Source organism: Balaenoptera ricei, chromosome 17 (genome assembly GCF_028023285.1).
Source record: "Balaenoptera ricei isolate mBalRic1 chromosome 17, mBalRic1.hap2, whole genome shotgun sequence".
NCBI classification, from domain to species: Eukaryota; Metazoa; Chordata; class Mammalia; order Artiodactyla; family Balaenopteridae; genus Balaenoptera; species Balaenoptera ricei.
Window position 1 is genome coordinate 9,727,165 of NC_082655.1, and position 13,429 is coordinate 9,740,593.

Genomic DNA, 13,429 nt, shown 5'->3' on the forward strand with positions numbered 1-13,429 from the left:
CCAACGCCCTGGGCACACTGAGGCACTGGGTTCAGGCAGGGGCTCACTTGTCAGAGTCTAAGGGTGGTACCTGTTAATATTACTACTGTTACTTTACCAATAAAGAAACTGAGGTTTAAAAGGCCACCAACTTGCTCAGAATCATATAAATAATTAGGGAAATAATGAGCTGACACCTAGGTTTCAAAGCTCCAAATTCATGCTTTTTCCAGCCACCAACCAAACTGAACTAATTTAACATTAGTTCAATCTTGCAAAACCTGAAGAATAATCTACTGCAAACAGAAAATTCTACTGCATAATATAAGCCAGCAACAAATTAAGATGGAATTTTATTTATTTACTTTCTCAGATATGTAAGACTATGTGCCTTTTTAAAGACAAGGATGTTAATGATTCTTCAAACGTATTTTATATCTGTGCAGCCCTTAACTCACAACATCCCTGAGAATTAAGTAGGGCAAGACTTAACATTTTTTACTTCTCAGCTGGGGAACATATAGTTCAGAGAGTTTGACTGCTTTGCCCCAGTCTTGTAACTTTCAATGGAAGGGTTATGATTCCAATCCAGTCTCTTGGATTCTAAAGCTCATGCTTTGCCTACTAATTCTTTCTGAGGATTTTAACATTCTCAAACAATTTGTTACTCAGCATTCTTGTGGTTTAACTATTACTGATTACCATTGTCATAGTTTCCTCTATTTTCAACTCACATCCTGTTCATAGTAAGTTACTATGGAGACATGACATATTATTGATCTCTCTGTAGGATAGTGACCTGGGATAGTTAACAATGTTCTGGGTTTCTTAGCAACTCAACCAGCGTTATCCGTCTTTGCCTCCACAATTTGTACTTTTGCTGCAGTAAATGAAACCTGGATCATAGTTTCCGGGGATGGTAATGGAGTTTTTAGAAAGGAAGTGAGCATTAAATGCATCAAATATAGACTCTATTCCATCAAATGCCCGTCCCCTTTGTGTTAAAGCAGTTTTGAAAATGACTAGCAATGAAGAAATAGAAAACTAAGGGATTTAGAACCTCCTAAACTTCAATACCTATCACTTGCTTTATCATTCTAACTTTGAATGTCATTAAACATACCCCAAATCTCAGTTTCTTTATATCTAAAATAGATCTTAAGATTGTAACTACCTCACAGACATTAAAAAAAAAAATCAAAGTCAACTGTGTATGTGAAAATGCTCTACACATGTTGAAGTCTTGAGCTGCTACTTTTAATGCTCATTCAAGGACTTATTCCTTTATTCCTTTCGTATTTTTTCCAATTAAATACCTGTTTTGTGCAGAACCCTATGATAGACATCAAGGGGAGAAGGTGATGATGCAGTGCCCACCACTGGAGATCTCATCATCCAGTTGGGAGATGAGAGATGAGAGATGGACCAATCAAGTTATTTATTTCAAGGGCTCTGGTGAGTTCAAAGGCTATGGGCAGCTAATGTGTAGGAAAATGCCTAACCCTGCTACAGAAGAGGCGAGTATCACAATGAGTTGGGGTGGCCAGAGAAGGCACCTAGGAATGTCGAAACACATGAGAGGGACATAAGAGGTCCTCTGTGAGCTGGGTGCTCCTTCCTTATGTGGCTTCATCTCACTCTACTACTGCCCACACCTACTGTATTCTAGATATACTATGGTGATTCAACGTCTAGACTTTTGAACCCAAAATTTATAGGTTCATATCCTAACTCCAGCTCTTCCTGGCTCTGTGACCCTTGGTTTCCATCTCCTCGTCTCTGTGATGGGCATAATAATAAAATGTAATTCAAAGGGTTATTGAACAAGTCACTAGGGCAGTGCCTGCAACTCAGTATGCACCCAATAAATTAGCTCTCATTCCAAGCGCTAGTCTATGAGTATATTTTGCTTCCTGCCTTTGTGCCTTTACACATCTATTTCCTTCTGCCTTTGGCTTTGTCAACGTGGTAACATTATTATTCCAGTTTGACGCCTCTGGGAAGTTTTCCTTGATCTATCTTATCTTCTCTTTCAATCTTCTTGAGATTTAACTCTTTAATGTGTGTGCGTGTATACCTATTGTATCTTATACACTCCTCTGTTATAAACTGATTACATTGCATTGTAAATTTCATTGTTCACATTGTGGAAATGAAAACCAACCAAATGAGAGAAGCAAAGGCTATTTATTCTGAGCAAGGGGGTCAGCCACCATCACTCTGTTTTGGCAGAGACTCAAAGGCAGGCAGAGGAGTGGGAAAGCATTACAGTGGAGAAAAGGGAAGGCTTCAGCTCCTGAGCTGAGGCTATTGGCATGAGGAAGCTGTAGGTGGGCTAATTAGGGATGGGGCATCCTATGTGATTTGAAAGGGGTGCATATTTGGCCTTCTCTGCTTGGTCTTACGTTAGAAGCAGGGACAAAAATTAGCAAAGCTTTCAGTCATTAATCATGTCTTGGCCATTTTGGGCCAATTATAGGAGGTATTGTTTAGCTTCCTGGGATATCACTAGAGATAGCAATCTGACTTATAATAGACTGGCTTTCTCGATTGTTTAGTGTGGAAAAGAGGTTGGCTTCCTGGGAAGGTTGCTACAGGCTGTGGGTCAGAATTCTATTTTAACATATGGTCTGGCCACTGTTCATTTATATATTCAGGCTCTCAACATATTTGTTTATTTAAACTTTTTGAAACCAAAGAACAAATCTTAGTTGTTAGGTACTGGTACCCTTAACACTGAACAGTGTCAGATAAATGTTTGGGGGTTAGTAGGTGGATGGAAAGAAGTACAGAAAAAAGAAGGGGGAAAATGGAAAGGAGGAAAAGAAGAATGAAGCATAAGTAGGGAGCATTTCTATTGAGGGGATGACATGAGCAAAAGGATGGAAACTGACTGAACCCATATCTGGGGAAAACATTGAGTAAATTGGCTTGACAGGAAGCAATGATTCCTGTAGGTGAATAGTGTTGAACTAAGTCCACTTACAATAACTTTCTAGATGGGCTTCACCCAGCAGAGAATTTATCTTTAAGTGGTTGAGAATTAAGAAAGATGGAGAAATACAGTGAAGGGCAAAGGTGATCTGGAAAACCATGGCTGCGCTGGATCTCAAATATTTCAAAATACAATTGTAGTTATAAAAATAAATTTGTTTTAAAATATATTGTGACTTTATTGAGGTTCAGGGAAATAATCTAATATACTACACTGCCTCTCTTGAGATTTTCACTAGCTCTCTGAAATCCTTTGATGTTAGAACCTGGAAGGATGTTCCCTTTGCTGGATGGAATTTGTTGCCAAATTTCCCGGGGACAGTGTGTCTGAATGGAATCCTTTCCTGGACTTTTTGTCAAAAATATGTTGGAGGTGAGGGTGGGGGCTGGTTTATTAGCTAACTCATGATCAGTAAGGTTCTCTGGTCAATTAAGTTCGGAGAATCTGCTCACTCTATCACCCGTCAGAGGTGTATGATGATGGCATTGCCATATTGAAGGCTCTGAAGATCTTGTAGCTAAAAAGATTAACTTTTTAAAAAATGCATTCTTTCCAAAATTTAACTAACCACAGAATTCTGTTTCTGTAAAATACCTAGATTTGTGAAATACACATGGATATTGCTGCTTTAAATTTTAATTTTCATGTATGCCAAAATTCCATGGATAAAACAATGCCGAAATATGTCTCTACATGTCTGGAGACCTTTCTTACCATAGTGCCTTTTTTTTTTTTTTTCTATTTTACTCTTTGAAAGCTGCCTTTATAACATTATCTCTTCTGATTCTCAACTTTCTAATGATAGAATGAGAGGAGAGATCCTTATTCCCATTTTATAGTTGAGGCCCAGAGTGGTTCACATGATTGAAAATACATGAATGAAAAATAAATGAATGGATGTGTGACTGAGTGAGTCAGTGGGCTGGACACTTACATTTCTTTTGGAGATTCTCTAGTTTTACAATTTCATTGATTTGACTAGTGTATTTTGTGTGCCTCCTTTGAACCAAGCACTTTGCTTGAGAGAACACAGAGATTAGTAAGGCAAAGTCTCCAACCTCAACAAACCCACAGGGTACTTGCAGAAATAGAAGACAAATACTAATCAGAGCCCCATGTGGTATAATCAAGGATAGTCCCAGGATGTTATAGAATCAAAAGGAAGGGCTGCTGCTGTTACGTCTCTTTAAATTAGGTAAAGGGCTCCTTCGGGGAAGACAAACCGTGTGAGTACAGGGTGCAGTGAACATGCCCCTTTGTGCAAAGGAAAGCCCATGCCAGGGTAGAAGCTATGGTGGAAAGCACTCGGTACTCCTCACTCTCTTTTTGCACAGCAGGAACATCATACCTGTCGGCAATGGGGTACCTGCAACCTGAGTGCTCAAGGAAAGTGTTGTTTGGAGCAGAATGGAAAATCAGTAGAGGCTCCTGGAAGATGTATTGTGAGCTGGTTCTTTTTTGTTTTTTTAAGATTTATTTATTTATTTTATTTAAAAAAATTTTTTAACATCTTTATTGGAGTATAATTGCTTTACAATGGTGTGTTAGTTTCTGCTTTATAACAAAATGAATCAGCTATACCTCTTACATCTCCCTCCCACCCTCCCTATCCCACCCCTCTAGGTGGTCACAAAGCACCAAGCTGATCTCCCTGTGCTGTGCGGCTGCTTCCCACTAGCTATCTATTTTACGTTTGGTAGTGTATATATGTCCATGCCACTCTCTCACTTCATCCCAGCTTACACTTCCCCCTCCCCGTGTCCTCGAGGCAGGACAGGAATAAAGACGCAGAGGTATTTATTTATTTATTTGACTGAGTTGGGTCTTCCTTGCTGCCCGTGGGCTTTCTCTAGTTGCGGTGAGCGGGGGCTACTCTTCGTTGTGGTGTGTGTGCTTCGCATTGTGGTGGCTTCTCTTGTTGTGGAGCATGGGCTCTAGGCGCCCAGGCTTCAGGAGTCGAGGCACGTGGGCTCAGTAGTTGTGGCTCATGGGCTCAGTAGCTGTGGCTTGCAGGCTCTAGAGTGTGGGCTCAGTAGTTGTGGCGCACGGGCTTAGTTGTTCCACAGCATGTGGGATCTTCCTAGACCAGGGATCGAACCCATTTGCCCTGTGTTGGCAGGCGGATTCTTAACCACTGAGCCACCAGGGAAGACCTGTGAGCTGGTTCTTGAAGGTTGATTGCTTATTTAAAAAGTAGACAAGGAGGGACTTCCCTGGTGGTCCAGTGGTTAAGACATCACCTTCCAATGCAGGGGGTGCGGGTTCAATCTCTGGTCGGGGAGCTAGGATCCCACATGCCTTGTGGGCAAAAACCCCAAAAACATAAAACAGAAGCAATATTGTAACAGATTCAATCAAGACTTTAAAAATGGTCCACATAAAAAAAATAAAATCTTAAAAAGTGGACAAGGAGATTGGAGTAGATGGAGGGAACATCACGGGGGAAGGCCCAGTGGGGAGTGGGTGTGTGGCACTTCTAGGATCTGGTAGGAAAGGCCAGTGTACAAGGAGCCAGAGTGTTGCTGAAGATGAGTGTCCAAGGGGCCAAGAAGCTGATTCAGGGGAGGAGTTAAAGGAACTCTGATTTTAAGAACAGGATGGTGAAGAATTCCCATCTGCATCCCCAGAGGCAGGCGCAGTATTAGGCACGGGATTGGCCCTCAAGAAAATGAGTTGAAGGATCCTGAAAGGGGGCTGGAAGCCAGACTTGCTCTTGTTAGTCTCAGAAATGTCAGCCAGTGACTGAAATTTCCTTTGAGCTACCTTCACAGTGACAATATTTATGGTGAAACTACGATAAGCCAAGCATTTGAGGGGACCACAGCCTGAAAAAACAGACGCGGTGATTACAACACTATGGGGTGAGTGAGGAATAGAGGTATTGCAGGGGGAGAGAGCAAGGGTGCCCAACCCAGCAAGCAGTGGCAACCGGATGAGTCTTGGAGAATGCCTGAGATTGTACCCAAGTGAGGACAGGGACAAGGCTTCCTCCACTACAAACCCTCTTTGGGAACTAGAAAAATTGTTCTCCTTGAGTAGATGAATGCCCCAAAGTGGATACCCTCTGAGTATCCAATCAGGTAAATGTGTCCTTGCCCCCAAGTTCACACATCCCTGGCACAGGTTAGGTTTCAGCTCCCAGCTGAGGTCGCTCAGCCGGTCGTCACCTTTGCACAAGGAAGACCCAGCACCCAATCATGGTAGATATGAGTGAAGGGCTTTCCAGAGAGTGGGAAGACCAGGAAAAAAAGGACTTAGGCATGAATGAGGATGGGGAGGACTGAGGAACCTGGAAAGATTGGGTTTTGTCCGGGCGGTATACAGGATAAGTCATGTAGAAGTGGGAGATGAGGCCAGGTTACAGACACGGTTAGATCATGCAGGTCCCCGCTGGCCATGCTAAGGAATTAGGGGCTTTAAGCTATAAGCCATTGCAGCATCCAAGACCAGACAGTATCTAGGCCACTGTAATAGAATCCCCTGGGCTGCTAATTAAATAAAATAAATTTTACACCCCACCAAATATGTACTATGTTGGAATCATTGAATGTGGGCCTTATGTGTATGTATATAACAATTTCTCCAGGAGATCTCTATACCCATGAAAGTTTGAGAACCATGCTGTGATAACTGAAAAAGTAGAGGCAGAGAAGCAACTTTGTTTGATTTGTGTTTTGGAAAGATTGCTCTGACAGTTGTATGAGTGTGGTATTGGTGTGGTGAAGACTTGTAGCAGGGAGACCAAAGAGAAAGCTGATGAAGTAAACTGGACGAGGCATAAACAAGAATCTAAGCTTGATCTGTGTGAAGCAGATGTCTTCATCCAGGAACCCTGAACCGCCTCCTCAGATGAATGAAGTTTATGACTAACGTGGACACCCAAGTCTTCTCTTACATGGGTCCCATTATCATAATTCCGTATGTGTATGGTCCTCATTAAGCTTTTGTTGATAATAGTGGTGACTCAAAAGGGTCCTCTCTTGGTATGCAGGTAATACCCATGACTCACACATGAGTCAAAAATACTTAGAGGCTTTATTCATGCCTGTTTTCCTACTGTTAATAGAAATTTCTCATGTCCTTTTATTCATGCTCCAGTGGAACTGTTTCTGAGCAATTCAAAAACCATATAATTGATTGCATTCAGTTTCAATTGCAACAGTTAATTTATCCAAGCCCACCAGCATCATACCTCGATGTAATTAGCCACCTAAATGTTAGCTGTGGGCAGATGGTTAGTCATAGAGGAGCTGCAGGTTAGATGTGCTAACTAACTGGGCTAAAAAATCTTGTGCTAAAGATCCCTAGTGGATTGTACCTTAGGGCCAGAGCAGCATTTAATGTCCAGAGTAACATACTGGAAACGTGGATCCTAAATTGCTCCAATTTGACAGACCGTTGGGTCATTTTGCATAACTTACACACATTCTATCCCATAGATCCACCTGCCAGCCCATGAGACTCAGTCATTTGTAGAATGTTTTAGTCAAGGATCACTCCCCTCTCAAATTTAAGGAAAAGAGATTTTGTCAGGATATAGGGGACTCATTCAGAACTCGAAGGAAAGAAGTAAAGCAGCTTCAGGAGGACTACAAAATCATTAGACATCTACTCAATTTCTTTTTCTGAGGCAGTACATTTTCTCATCTAATTCCTTTTTCCCTGTAGACCAGCTTTCTTGACAAGGCATTTGGTTCTGATTCTCCACAGCTTTGGGTTAATGCTGTGTCAACAGCAAGCCCAAATTCACCTGCCCTACATGACCTTAGAGTGTTGCTTCACAAGCACCAAGTTTTAGTGTTTATCAGTTCAAATTTTCAAGAGTGAGGCTCAACTGTAGGGCTCCAATTCTGTAATTCATCCAATTATTTTTGGCAAATATGAGGCATAATCTGGTACAGACATATGGTTCTAGGCCCACTCCTTCAAAAGAGGCAGGGAACTTCCAAGAAGAGGAACTGAATTGGGTATATTAAAAAATTATAAAAACCAGTTAAGTTCATAAGAGCAACTGTCTTAGATATCTCAAGTACCCACCATCCAACCCATGAAATTTATCCTTTAAGAGAATCACATCGCACCTTCCCTGAACAGTATTTTTAAAAAAAACCCTCTTCTTATGCCTGCCATGATCCCAAAGCTTGTTCATTAGAGACTGGAGAAACTCTAGTAACTTTATCTTGGGGAGGATAGAAATGTTTTCTAGATGTCTCCTCCAAGTTGGACCCTAGGAAGGAGTAGGGAAACCACACATATGTGTGTATATATATTTATTTATTCATGTATGTGTGTGCAGATATGTGTATTTGTATGTACATATATCTATACATACATATATACATGTGCAGTTCACTCTCCCATCCTGGCCTTGGGTCGTCCTGCTCCTGCACAGGCTTTGGGCCAGAACCAATTCCTCCACACCTGGCCTGGCCTCTGGGAATGGGATGGCGCCATCAGGTAGCTGTAGACATTGGCAAAGGACAAATTTGGGCCCCGGAATCCACACCAGAAGCCCAGGTTGCTGTCCCTGGGCATTGGCCTCCTAGAAGACATAGATGCGTGGCCTGCACATTCCCAGTTCACTCCCCCGTTTTGACCTCCCCAGGTCCCGCTTCTGTGCATGGCCTTTGGGTGGGAGCTGGTTCCCCAGCACCTTGCAGGACCCCTGGTGTGTTCGGTTGACTGAAGGCTGTAGGAGGGTTTCTGAGCTGGAAAGCCGTGGAATAGGATTCTTAGCCTAAAGGAAAACCTCTAGTGATACTCAGTCTTTATTTGCCATTTGCCTAATAGCAAAGCCAAGCGCACAACAGAATCTCCAAGTGCTCTTCAGCTAGGATCCATCATGAGAAATTCTTGCGTTGGGTATGAAAGCAATTCTCCCATCCTCCTCTTTGGGTACACACATTTTTCATGAATTTTTGTTTAATGGGCTAACTGTCATCTAGTTGGGGTGATGAATAATTCATAGACTATTGTAAAATAATGTGAATGTTTAGTGACAGAGGTATATCTGGAAGGGGTGGCTGAGCTGAGTCCTGAGGAGTGCATGGGAGTGTGTGTAGAGGAGAAAGGGAATTTCAGGCAAGTCTGGGAGGAGGTGGTAAGACGTTGGCCTGAGCAAAGGAATCGGTGGTGAAGAGCATGATGTGTTTTTAAGGGTCCACAAACAATTAGGCGTCAGTGGACCATCATTGCCAAAGTAGGAAGAGATGGGATTTGAGACTGGAGAGATAGTCAAGGACAAAGTAATGGAAGGATATGAATGCCACGTTGACCTTTATCATGCAAATCAGTTTTCATACAGGACACCTGGGATCTCCTGCATCAGAATCATCTGATATGGCCCCCAAATCCTATATAAGACTATAATTGATTTAAACCCAGAACAGAATCTCTCAGGATGGGGATTGAGACGTTCCTTAGGGGATTTCAATGCCTACTAAAAATTTGGAGAACCATTGCTGTGAGATATGGAGGCTCTTGGAAATGCTTTAGCACAGGAACAGTATATTGGAGACAGTTGTCACACTTGCCGTCATAAAATGCCATGGTCTGTTGGATATAACTGAAACCTAGCAAACTTACATTTCCACCATCCTGAGTTAGTGCTTGCAGTCTTGCTGTTGGAGGAATTTAAAGATTCAGAACCAGATAAGACTGAAATCTAGATTATCAGGCTGTCTTGTGAGCTCTGCTCTGGTCCAGTAGGTGTATCTCCTGTTGATAACAGATTCTGGAATGTGAGAGATGGCGCCAATAAGTATTGCAGAAGAAAAACCACGACATGCAGTGTCCAGGATGCTAGCTTCTCATTTTACTTCCAGATGTGTGAACTTGAGTCAATCACTTCACCTCTCTGAGATAGAGATGATAAATAAAAATTAAATAATATATGTGCATATTGCCTGTAAACTTGTAAAATGCTATAAGATATCTGAGTTGGCTTTAGATGACTCCATTTCTTAAATGGATTTTACAGAGGAATCAAGATATTAATATCTACCCTCTATTCAAAACTTAATGTGTACCTAACACTAAATTGTTTACTTTGCACAAATTAGTTTGTTTAATTTAATTTATTCATCAACCATGGAATGTAGGAATGGTATCCCCAAAGTACAGACAGTTAAAACGTATTAAGTAACTTTCCCTAAATCCCACAGCTAATAAGAAGCAGCTTTAAATCTAAACCAAGGTCTTGCTAGCTCTAATTATGTGCCCTTACTGCTGAACTGTAGCCCCAAGGTAGCCACCTAGCTTTGAAATACCTACTCTTAGTGTTTGAAGTTTGTCTTCAAGATAGGTGTGTTTTCAATCAACTTTACCTTCTGTTTGTAAAAGATTTTCTGTATTATTATTATTACTACTACTTCTTGGGAGATTGTTTACTCATACCATGAGATACCGAATTGTTTTCTCTGACAGGAAAAAAGGAAGACAGGGGAGGCTGAAGATATTGAAAAATACATGAAACATGATGTGATATCCTAGTTAATTGATGTTGCACTGGAGCAAAAGTCTCAGAGAACAGAACAAGCATCCGTCATTTTAATAGCATTAGGAGAAAAGTTGAAATAAATGAATTTTGTAAGCCTCTTTCCACATCCTTTAGAAATTTGGAAACATCAATGCAGCTCGAAAGTGTTTCCCCAATCAATGGAAATTATTGGAAAACTCAATGATTCACTGGTATTTCCCTATTTTCTAGCCACTCAGCCACCTGATCTCTATAGCCATCTATCTCTCCACCCATCCATCATCCATATAGTCATTTCCCTTCTATCTTGATATTCTTTCTACCAACATCATACATCCAACATGAATTTATCATATCCAAGATCAATTTAACAAGTATATAAAAATGTTAACTATGTACTTTAACTCAGCTATCCTTATTGCGTGCCTACTATATACCAATGCCATGGGAAGGACTTTTACATATGTCATGTCAGCCTAGTGTCAGGCACTTTGTAGTGACAAAAATAAATATGAACTATCTCTGAGAAAGCTTCCTGCTCTTACGGGATTAGAAAGTGGAATAAGCCATGACCATAAAAAACAATGATCTGAGAATACATAGCAGTTGCATTCCTTCGAAGATGAAACCATATTAGCTGCCATGCAAGAAAGAACATAAGTGAGTTCTAAACAGATGGCTCTGAGAGCAAATGTCTAAGGGGGAAAATCAAAGCTCTTCATCCTCCAAGTTCTAGTTCAAATATTCCCTCCTCTGAGAAGTCTTTGGTGAAGTGTGATTCTCCAGGGCTGGACTTATCTTGTCTCCTCTGCTGTGGTTCATAGCCATTTGCCCCAGCTTCTCTTACAGCACTTACTGTCTTCCACGTCATCATTTTACTTGACTGTGAGGTGAAGTGGAAGATGCAATGACTGTAGTGAAACACACTTTGGGGTAGAATACCAGCACCTTTTCTTATCATATGGAGTATCTAAGATAATAATTTTATGAGTTAACCCTCACTAATATGTTTCACCCATTTTGGTAAACACTTTACATAATAGGATTTAATCCTCAGCACACCTTACCCTGGCTTTTTATGCTATTGATAATTCCATTTTACAAATACATAGGGTGAAGCTGAAGCAAATTTCCCAAATTGCTCTCATTAGTGGCCGAGACTAGTTTCAAACGATTGTCTACAAAATACATATTTGAAGAAAATATACGCAATAATGCTACCCAATTCACTTAATTGCTTGGCACGTCAGTCTGCCCTCTATAAGTTAGGACTGAAAATATCCCCTAGTGCTCTGATACAACACTGTAGGCTGCAAATATACTGTGCAGTACAGAGCTCAGTGCGGGAAAAGATAGTGCAACCCTACTTCACTACAGCTTTCTTTCTGTTCCTTCAAGATGCCAAGATGCTTCTACCTTTTTAGTTTTCTTCCTTCTGTGTACAATGCTCCTATCCCTAGATCTTTGCGGGTCTGGCTTCTACTTACCAATCAAATCTCTGCAAAACTGTCATCCCACTGTAAGATCTCTCCTGATGACTCAAAAACAAAAGCTCACACCCATCTCTTTCTATAAACTCTAAGCTAATTCATTTTTCTTAATATTTCTTAATATTATATTTGCTGATGCTATTCACTTATTTCATTATTTGGTTGTTTTTACTTGGTTATTTACTTATTTAGGATTAGTCCGGTAATTTATTTTTATTTTACCTACCTCCCTTAGCTAGTTATAGATTACTTTACTTTTATTTTAGTGGTTATCTTAGAGACTAAAACACAAATGCCTTATTAGACTATAATACAAATGAATAATTTTACTACTTTCCTGATAAAACAAGGGCCTCAGAACAGTTCAATTCACTTATTCCCTCACTCAGTTTGCATTATTGTTCTGTCCATTTAAATTCTACATATGGTTAAAACTCTATGTGATATTGTTTCTTTGTGAAGTTAATTTTCATTTATGTTTGATCACTTATTTTCCATTTTCATTTGGGGGACAGGCACACCTCATTGGCTTAGAGAAGGCAAAGTAGAAATCAACAGTTGAAGATATGAAAGGAAAGGAAAATGGAGGAGAAGCAAATTAATATGTATCAAGTACCTGCATATAGACGTATATGGTGGGTTATACTCAATATTTTGTAATAATCTATAAGGGAAAAGAATCTAAAAAAAAAAAAATATATATATATATATATATATACACACATATATATCTCACTTGCTGTACACCTGAAACTAACACAACACTGTAAATAAACTATATGTCAATAAATTTAAAAATTACATATGGTAATGCATATGTATATATAATGTAATGCATATGTATACATGTGTATGATATTATAATCAGAAAGATAAATAAATGTAGTAAATTAAAGAGCTAGAATTCATTCTTAGAACCTTCAAATTCCAAACACTGTACACTTGAATACATAGCACTGCAACTCTGTTTTCTCATTTGACTGGTTTTCAAGGTTGTTGGCTTTTTCTAAAATACTGGCTGTATTGGGGTGGAGTTAAGTGTTTCCTAGAATAGCTTTCTATTCTTGGAGTCCTTTCTGTCTGCTTAAGCTTTTCAGTACTTTTTAGGGGTCACCAAAATCATTACTTTAATTATACATCAGTGGTCATTTCCACTTGAGAAAAAGTCCTTTTTAAGGGAAAGATCACTTGATCTCTTTAATGTTCTGAATTTGCCGGCTCTTCATCCAGTATCAGAAACCGCAAAGAGAGGTTATTTGCAGCAAAGTAGGATTGAGGATATATACAATAAGCCAAAAAATTGGAAGATAGTTTTGAAACTTTACTTTTTAACATCAAACAAAGAAAAGGTTGGCCTTCACTGGAGAGTGATTCAAATTCAAGCTCAACATAGAGTGAACATCTCTCATAATAACATAACTTGAATATCAAGACTACATTCACATGAAGCATCATATTTCGCAATTATACTTGTGACCTTCAGACTCA